This window comes from Corapipo altera, unplaced genomic scaffold, assembly GCF_003945725.1.
Source record: "Corapipo altera isolate COAL_440 unplaced genomic scaffold, ASM394572v1 0, whole genome shotgun sequence".
Classification (NCBI taxonomy): domain Eukaryota; kingdom Metazoa; phylum Chordata; class Aves; order Passeriformes; family Pipridae; genus Corapipo; species Corapipo altera.
This window is the reverse complement of record NW_020884872.1, coordinates 33,196,279-33,206,564: the sequence shown is the minus strand read 5'-3', so window position 1 is coordinate 33,206,564 and position 10,286 is coordinate 33,196,279.

Sequence of the window (10,286 nt, the reverse complement as noted above, 5' to 3'; positions counted from 1 at the left end):
CAGGGCAGGAATGACTTGTCTTCAGACAAGTTAAGTACTTGTATGCCTTATGAGACCTATAGGAGTACAAGTTACTAATGTATACCTGATCATAAGAACAACCTGCAATATACTCTGGAACCTGCAAACCTTTTACAGCTTTTCTGCTGTTCATGGCAGAGAAAAAGTTGTTTCAAAATTCTCAGGATACATCATGGCAAACAGTGGCAACGCCAGCCAGCTTACAACCTTTCTCTGAAACCTTGCAGAACTAAACATTCACTCCCCCAAAGCCCTTAATTCTCAGAAGTCCTCCACCCATAAGCATGCTAAGACAGAAACTGAGCAAATGAATTTTTATTATATAAAAATAATCACAGCTAGAAAAATTTTGCACAAAAAATAGCAGAAAAAAAGTACAGATTAACTTTGACAGAAGCTCATCCATATCCAACTCCTTTTCTGTGATTTCCAGATGGCATCCATATTATCACTTGTTATGGAAGTCATGTTGATGGTGTCCTAAATCTGTCTTTAAATTGTCTTGCTGTGCTTGATGCTGATGTGGGCTTGTCCTACTTAGAATTCTTGACATTGTGAGAAGTGTCTTCTCTGAGGATTTTCTAGGAGCATTTACTTTGGAATAAGTCAATTTTTTAATAGAGACCCTAGAGGTTTTCCATGTCCCCTCACCAAAAAGGTATGAAATCTGCACTGAAAGCATGTATTTCTGAGGGAGATGTTCTTAATTTATGAAGGTGGTTAGTTGCTTAGATATACACTGTTCATTGTCTAGATAGATAAGTGAAACTATTTTCTTCTTATTCTTCCTGTAATATTTCTCCACTTTCAGGTGTTTTGGAATGCATATAGCAATATATTTTGAGTTCTTTACTTGAAGAAGAAATGTCTTTTGCACTGAGTAATATATCTTTAACGGATATGGGCATTCATAATAATGAAGATAATCCAAAGAAATCCAGCTCCTCGCTATAGTCACCCTCTCCATGGCTAGGAGTGCAGAAATAATACTGTAGTTAGGGTGAGGTGTGTCATACTTCTAATTCTGGAAAAGTGAGCAGTGGCAAGTGCCAAGCTCTGTGAGTACAGCTTGTTTCCAAGCTAGGAAGTCCTACCAGCAATTAAACTGCCACACAGAGCTCACTACCTTAGTCCATACAGAGGCAGTCCATAAGTGACATGGAGTTATGGATGTCATCTCTATGAAGAAGCACTTCAGTGTTGTACTTCTGGGCTCCTTAGTGCAGCTGCAGGTCTAGACATATCTGCATGAGCTAGATGTAGAAACCTATTTGAACCAGACAGGTTCAGGTTACCCACTCAGGTTCAGAGTCATGGTAAAATGTCTATTTTGTCTCTGGACTTGGATCCCCAAAGCTACATTTATGCTACATGCTTCATGATCTTGGAGATCTTTTCCAACCTGGTTGATTCTATGATTCTAAGTAAGACATGCAAGAAACCAACCTGTATGTCCCTGCACCTGCAGCACTCCTGTGTCAGACCAGTAGAAAGTGGCAAGTAGACTATGTACCTTTCAGCCACAGATGGTGGCAGGCTTAGCTGCTCGGTACAAAACTCAGGATATTTTTTGGGAACTGCTTGTCTCTTCACTTCTTTTGCATTCATGAAGCTTGCTTCAGTCTTCTTCTGCTCCTTCCTGTTAAGCTGTTTTGCTATCGTTGTTATTCTCCCCGCTTTATCGGTAGTTCTTTCATGTTTTTACCTATTTTGCTTTTCACAGCTGCTGTTTTGAAACTGAAGCAGCTCTTCACATGCTGAAACATTGTCTTTATGCTGAAACATTGAGTGTTTCTGTCTTTTACTGGTGGGCTAATGAAGAGGTGTCTGTTGGTCCTCTCCATTTCAGTGAGATTCCAGTGACATGCCAGTGTTACGACTATTGTTGGCAGCCAATAGGGAATGTACATTTGACAGTAATTGTTAGATTTTCCAGAAATGGCTTTCTGCACCACACTCTGGACAGTTTCAAGGCATTTTACATGCAAGTAGAGTAAGTAGAGCTCTATGAACCAATTATTCACAGAGCAAAATCTGATTTAATCATTCACCATTTTGATTAGACTCAGAACCAGTCCAAATATGCCCAAGATTTTGATATAATTGTAATTTTGCATTAAAATTGCTACCTAGGCACTATATGTCATCCGTAAAGACCTCAAGGAACACATGCTGTAGCAAGCTATCAAAAGAACCTTCACCTTTACTGTTTTTAAAATAAGTTTTCAATACCGTATGTTTGCTTTTTATTTTTTCTGGTCTACAAATAAACTTCAGTAGTTCTTTCACCGAGTTGTTCTCCCTGAGTCAATGCTTGCTCTGCTTCCAACATCACTGAGACAGCACTGCCAGATTTCTGTCACAAAAATTCTGGAAGTTAACAACAGTGATTTTTGATGTATAATTTGCTCAAACTGGGCCACCTGCTAATAGTAATTTTAAGGATATTAAAAGTTCTCTTTTTGCCAGACATTTTGCCAGTTTCTCACCTTAATTTCACATTTTCATTTCAATTTTCATTACTGATGTGATCTACAGGACTTTTCAGGACCTGGCTTTCTTACACGCTTTGCAAAAGGCCACTGCATTCTTCAGATTAAGTTGATCTCTTGTTGAGGCCACCTTGGCAACCAGTATTTTTTTAAGCAGTGAGACTTGTTTTATGCAACGGGAAATCCTCTGAGCATGGAGGTGGTATTACATCTTCCCTAGCCACAGAGCTACCTGGGGTTTATCACTTGGGAATGACCTGCTAAAAAACCATTATTATCCATTCCCAAATCCTTCCTCCTTGATTGTGTCTTTTTTGGGAATGCTCTGAAAAGTCATGGTGGGCAAATTCTGATTAGTCTCATAACTCTCATGGAAAATTGTATAAGTAACCACATAAGCAATCCTCCCCTGCTGCTCCCCAAATGTACATACTTGTGGTATCTCAGTCAGAGATCAGCTGGATTTTGCTGGGTTTAGCTGGGACATGGTTATTTGCTTCAGAGCAGCTAGTTTGGGGCTATGTTTTGGATTTGTGCTGAAAACAGTGTTGACTACTCATGGATGTTTTCATTATCACTGAGCAGCGCTTACGCAGAGACAAGGCCTCTTCTGCCTTGCTCCCCACGCTGCCAGCGAGGAGTATGAGAGTGCAGAAGGAGTTGGGAGGGAACAGAGCCAGAACGGCTGACCCCAGCTGACCACTGGGATATCTCATACTATATGAAGTCATGCTCAGCATATAAAGCTGGGGTAAGAAGAAGAAAAGGGGGCTCTTTGCAGTGACAGTGTTTGTCATCCTGAGTCACTGCTATGTGCGAGGGACCCCAGTTTTCCTGAAGGTGGCTGAACACCTGCCTGATGATAAGAAGCAGTGAATGAAGTCCTTGTTTTGCTTTGCTTGCATGTGTGGACTTTGCTTTACTTATTAAACTGTCTTCATCTCAACCCACAAGTTTTCTCACTTTATTCTCTTCCAATTCTCTCCCCCATTCCACCATGGGAAAGTGAGTGAGCTGCTAAGTAGAGCTTAGCTGCTGGGGAGAGTTAAATCATGACATAGATGAAGATTCCTAGTTCTCTGATCACCTAGATAAAAGGGCTAGTGAAACCTTCATAATTTATAGAGTTTATGCTAGCTTAGCATCTCCAGAGGGATGTATTTGCTAAATTCAGCAAAATGTGTAAGCCAGCTGTATTGCAAGGCATAAAGCAAATGCTAATTTTCCTGTAAAACTGTGGTCATGATCTAACAGAAACAGTGTTTTTTCTATAGTGATGTTCACAAGCTGTGGGACTAAACTGCATGCAGGCACAATTTTATCCCCACTGAGGCAAAAGGTTTGTGCAATATGTAAGTGTGAGATTTGAAACAGATTATTTGATTTTAAAAGGAAAACTCATGAAGGATCTTATTCTCCAGCACAGTTCTTGGTACAAAAAAGAAAGTACAGAGTTCTGCTTTCTTGAACAACAGAGAATCAAACAAATTGATACAGTTTTCATCACCAAGCTCCTTCTCACCAAGCATCCCACAAATATCGCTTCTCAGGGTTGTATGGCTAAGTCTGCTTAGACTGCTCTGAGGTCTGCCTACCTTTTTCACCACCTGGACTATCTCTCATCCTTCTAAAGGTCACTGGATCAAAACTTTTCTTAGAATGCCCATGGTAATTACTGAGAAACTTTTGAGCAGCTGTCATTTTTCTTTCTTTTAGACAAAGATATTACCAAAGTTTTGGGTAGAAAGTTGTCTTAATCTCTGCTACCAGCACAGATAAAGGAACTTGCAGTTTTCTTGCAATTATCTCAAATGAAAAATGAAGGTTGCTTCTAATTATTTCAACCTGTTTTAATCCAGCTTGTAATCATATTAAATTACCAGGTTTCCTGCAATTTAGCCTATTATATATCAACTACATAATTTACTCTATGTTCAATAGAAATCTGCAACTCAAGGATAAGCCAAATTAACTCTCTTGTACTTAATTTTTTCTTGAATGTCATCCTTACACTGTTTCTTCTCTGCCTGGAAACCAGATTCAGTCCCAATTGCTGCCACTGGAGCCCCAGCTACACACTGCAATTCCATTACTAAGCTGAATAGAAAGAAATGCCCTCAACAACACTAATGTTGTCACAGCTCGGAATGGGAAAGCTCTCTGGTCTAATAGACAAGGCATTGCTCATTCCAGCATAACACCTGAAATTATTTCAGATTTGCTGATTACTTCTACATCCAGGAGCTAGAAACAGCTTCCCTTAAGCATAATGCCTGGAAAGAATTGAGAACTATGTAGGCTTTTCTGGAGAGGTAGAAAGAGACGTTTTCCAAAAAGCACCCCTTAGAAACTTCTGAGGGCTGTTCAAGTAAACAGGACTGGGTATTATTTCATTCCCCTTTGCATGGTTGCAGATGACTGCAGAAGGTAGAAGGCAGTAGAAAATCAGGACCAGGTGACTGAGGTGTGTTTGAGTACTAGGACCACTGCTGCTTATTTGTTTCAAATAGGACAAGGAGTGCTCACTAGTACCATAATATCAAATCCTAGCTCTTTCATTGATTCATATTAGATTCTTCAATGCAGACAGGTCCAGGAGCAAACACATGCTTTTCATTTCTGACTGGGCAGTCTACTGTAACAGTAGCCAAGGACTTGACATCAGTGTGTCAGCTAATGTGAACTGTGAGGACCACAGAGCTATGGAATTTATAGCAGTTAAGGATCTCTCTGGAGCTCTTTTGTTCCCAGGTGAATGACTGGACTTTTTTTCCTGCACGCCCTGGCATGCTGTGCTGCAGTTCCAGCAGTGAAAATGTAACTTATAATGACATGGAAAAAGCCTAGTGAATGTGGAACAGTGCTAGAAGATAGGAAGGAGTCAGTCATGGATAGAGGTTATAATGGGTACAGAATCATAGGATGGCTGAGGTTGGAAGGTACTTCGGCAGGTCAGCTGGTCCAACCCTGCTGCTCAAGCAGGGCCACCTAGAGGTAGTTTGCCAGGACCATGCCTGAATGACTTCTGAAGATTTCAAAGGATGGAGACTCCACCACCTCTCTGGGCAGCCTGTGCCAATGGCTTGGTTGCCTTCACAGTAAAAAAGTGTTTCCCGGTGTTCAGAAGTAACCTCATGTGTTTCGGTTTGTCCCTGTTGCTTCTGGTCCTGGGCACTACTAGCGGAGCCTGTCTCCATCTTCTTTACTCCCTCCATCAGGTACTTACCCACATTGCTAAAATCCCCCTGAAACTTCTCTTCTTCAGGCTAATCAGTCCCAGCTACCTCAGCTTTTCTTCATAGGAGAAATGCTCCTGTCCCTTGACCATATTTGTGGCCCTTTGCTGGACTCTCTCCAGTGTGTCCATACTTTGCTCATACTGGGGAGCCCAGCACTGGACCCAGCACACCAGGTACTGGGTAGAGGGGAAGGATCTCCCCCCTAAACCTGCTGGTAACACTCCTCCTAATGCAGCCCAGGACACCCATTAACCTTTTCATGGCAAGGGCACATTGGTGGCTCATGTTCAACCTGGTACCCACCAGGACCCCCAGGGCTTATTCTGCAAAGCTGTTTTCTAGCTGGGCAGCCTCCAGCCTGTATTGGTTCCTGGGATTGTTTCCCCCCTTCACAATAGCTGAATTTCAGGAGGTTCCTGTTATCCCATTTCTCTGGCTTGTTGAGGTCCCTCTGGATGGCATCATGTATTTTTACTTGGAAAGGGTAAAATAAAAGAAGAAAGCACCTTTTTTTTTTTTTTTCCTGAAAAAATAAAGCAGCATATGGTAAAACTGTCTAAGGAAGTTTAATGGTGGGAAAAATCAAGAAAGTGGAATCGGAACATAAATGGCTGTGATAAGCTCCACAAGCTGAAACACTCACTAGCATTTGTGAAGGTCAAGCTCACTTCCAATGGAGGATTAAAAGAATGGTTTCTCAGCTTAATTTGCAAACAGGTAAGAAAATCTGCAGCCAGGGCAACTCTATTCACCTTTTGCAACTATATTACTGAAGGAAGACGTATTATATCCAATTAAAAAGTCAGAGTAAAGCATTGTTATTTCAGCAAAGAGGTGAAGATCCAGTTTCACTAAGCTACAGCCTGACTGTTGAAATGTAACTTGCAGTAACACTGGAGATCATAGAATCATAGAATATCCTAAGTTGGAAGGGACACACAAGGATCATCGAAATCCAACTTCTGGCCCTGCAGAGGATGGCCCCAAGAATCACACCATGTACTTAAGAGCATTGTCCAAACGCTTCTTGAACTCTGGCAGACATTTCCATGTTCTAGCAATTTGCTGTTCATGGTGAGATAGTGATAGCTGAGATACAACCTATGACTGGGTCTTCCATGAAACCAAACAGCACAAGGTATTACAGCTCTACCCCTACTGCCCTCATGGGATGGATCACACAGACTCAAGCTGAACCTCATACCAAATCTTTATTGGTCTTGCACACAGTTAACAATACTCTTCACTAAAGCCCTGAAATGTCTATTTAAACACACATTCACCTAAGAGGAAGTGTGAAACATTATAAAAAAACAGACTTAACATCAGTTTCAGCAGTTTTTTAAATCTGTCCTACATTATATTCAATTGTGAAACTCCATCACATGAAGAACTGAGAGTGAGAAGCTATAGTGCACTTCAAAAACTACCGTAGTAGAAAGTTATCAGATTACCTCCTTCCTGTTAAGGATGAAGACCAGGTACATCATCTTCCTGTTGCTTTTCAGAAGCAATTTTGTGTAAGTTCTGTTGTAAATTACGAGCTTATAGCCTCCTCTGGTCTTCAGTCACCTAGATTAATTTTTGCGTGACCATATAAAGGTAGGTCTTACTCTTTACTGATAGTTCAGCATATCAGTCTCATATATGCCAAAGCTGGTGTTAAGGGGAAGTTAAAGCTGCAACATTTTTATGATATATAACAGTGTTCTGTAACCCCCTTCAGATAATTATTAAATAATTCTTTCTATAGATACACTGAAAAAATGTAAAAAAAAACTACCTTAAAATCTTAAGTACTTCTTTAAACATAGGGTTTTAAATATACTGTCCACCTGTTCTGTGGAATTTTCCCAATGCTTTGTTGATAACAGAGATGACTGATGAAAGTGATGGGAGACACCACTGGTCTCATGCACGAAGCATGACCCTCCAGTAGCTTGCTTGTTTAATGGTCCTGTGCAGCTTGATGTGTTTCACCCCAAGCATTCCTTCTCCTACTTTAGAATCCTGCTCAACAAATTGACTCATCAATTGGGATTGAAAAGTGGGTGAGAGCTGCTCAGAGCAGTTTCTCTAAAGGACACACAGTTCAGAAACAGATTTGCGTTGTAATTCCTCCTCCAACAAGCAACTAGACACAGGTGTTTATATGACATTACAAAAAGGAATACATCTCCCAAATATGACCTAAGACTATGAGCAAGGAAGACTTTAGTTGAAATACATGTAGTTCATAGCAGTGTGACCTGGAAGGACAGACGGTCGGGAAGAGACAGTTACCACATGAAGTTCAAGGAATATAAAGTAAACTATTAAGCTTCCTAGCATTAAATCTTACTTTAAAAACGGTTTAAACCTACTTTTAGAGAAGACCTTCATGTCTTCTCCCCGTCCAGTACTCCTTCCCCCAGCTGAAATCAAATACCAAGCCTTGCTACTGTATACTGGTAAAACAAAAATAGAAATTAGGCTTATGATGAGGGAAAAAAGGAAAACATTTGTAGCATTAAAGCCTTTTATGAGTAAGGCAGCACAGATGTTATACATTTGTCTCAGCCCTTGTATCCTGTTTTGAGAACCAGCCACAGATTTCTGATTCACTAGTTACAGAGGGTGTAGTTTCATTGCCCGGGGGTTTTCAGTGCCTGGAAGTGTGGTTCTTCCCTCACTTCTTGACACCTCCAAAGGAAAGGTTCAATGAATTGATCAGGGTTAAAACTCCTGGCAAAAGAGAAACAAGACTGTTTTTAATCTGATTTGTTTCACTGTGTTGCTCACTGCACAGCTGAGGGTGTGGTGTGAGGGGAAATGGACTCGTGCGAGGCAGCCGGGAAGCAGGAAACCTTTCAGACAGTGCTGTTGTTAAAGCCCATGTTTCAAGATACTCAGCTTGTCACGAGGCAGCTGTTAAGATCTGGAATCTTTCTCATTGCAAAAATCTCTCTTATTTTTATTTTTTTCTGATGGGATGCTGAAATAGGTGGCTGCCAGACTCCTTTCATCACAGAGAGCCCAGGTGACACACACATGCTCTTGTTGTGTTGCAAAGCCTGGAACTTCCCCTCTGAAATCTAAGTGGTAGCTGAGGTATGCTTAAATATATAGGAGTTGGGTGATAACCACAGTTACTTTGCATAAAGAACACTTGAAGTCTTAGTATATAAAAATTTTGTTTAAATGCAACCACTGTATTCCAACTATTAATTACTGTTGGACAGATCACTGGAGTGTCTACTGACAGTGCAGACCTTCAGTTAACACCTAGGACAACAAAGTATGGCTCAAAACATTGGCTACATCAACTAAAAAGTAATAATCTAAAGTAGAAAATACAGATAACATGAAGAGAAGATTTAGGAACACCAGTAAAGTTTTATAGATTTTTCCTTTGAATGCTTTTTACGTTAAGTCTTTTTAAGAAAGGCCCTGGAGCAGAGCCCCTCTGACCTCATGTTCATGCTGAGCATCCTGCCTGCAGGTGCAGAGGCTACCACTTTCTTGCAGTTCTGCATCTCAACCCTAAGGTAAGATGTAGCCTACCTGGGTAAAAACCTATTAGTGTTTCTTAATATGCCATAACTTATAAGAATTTCAATGTTATTTTATACTAACCACTATATATTTACATAATTATTCACATTATATTGGTACACTGGGTATATTTTAGCTTCAAAACGGCACTTCTGAGGCCTTCTTCCTACCACATCTCCTGGTCTATTGGCTACTCCTTTCATCGTTCCAATATATTCCTTAATGGAGAAGAGGAATAAAAAAATTTGGTGGGGTGGATTACAGCCCAATCATCATCATGGTTAGGCTCATGTTGATGAGATCAAGCAGGACAAAGCCCAACAATGAAGGACAGGACAACTGCAGCAATGCAGAGATTGTTTCAGGAATTGGTCCACCAACTTGGTTAGTTTCTTTCCAGAAGGAATTTCATGGCCAGGCTGTTGTCCTTGCAGCCCTATAAAACCACATGGAGGGACAGAAAGTGTTTTAAGCTGCTTAGCAAAGGTTTGACATGGAACTGAGACAAACTGGTTTCCCACTGCACTCTTGACTGGATGCTCAGGTCCTGTGTGCTGAATATACACTAATGGTGGCTTATCCAGCTGTGCAAAAGCAGGAATTCAGCCAGGGAGGAACACACAAGCCCTTATTTGGATGGGTAATTGCCCTTTAAACATTATAGTCTTCAGTTGTGCCGGGGAGGTTTAGGTTGGACATAAGGAGGAATTTCTTCATGTAAGAATGGCATGGGTTACCCAGGGAGGTGGTGGAGTTGCCGTCTCTGGAGGTGTTTAAGGAAAAACCTGGGCATGCACTTAGTGTCTTGGTGGTGTTGGGTCATAGGTTGGACTCCATGACTTCAGAAGACTTTTCCAATCTAATTGACTCTGTGGTCTGTCAGTAATTGCCAGTTACTGATCCCGAGTGATCCCGCCTCTGTAGGGACGCTTCGGAAGACAAGTGGCATTCCCGTGACAGGGGGATGCCGCAGCAGTGGGGCTGGATCGACGGTGCCTCT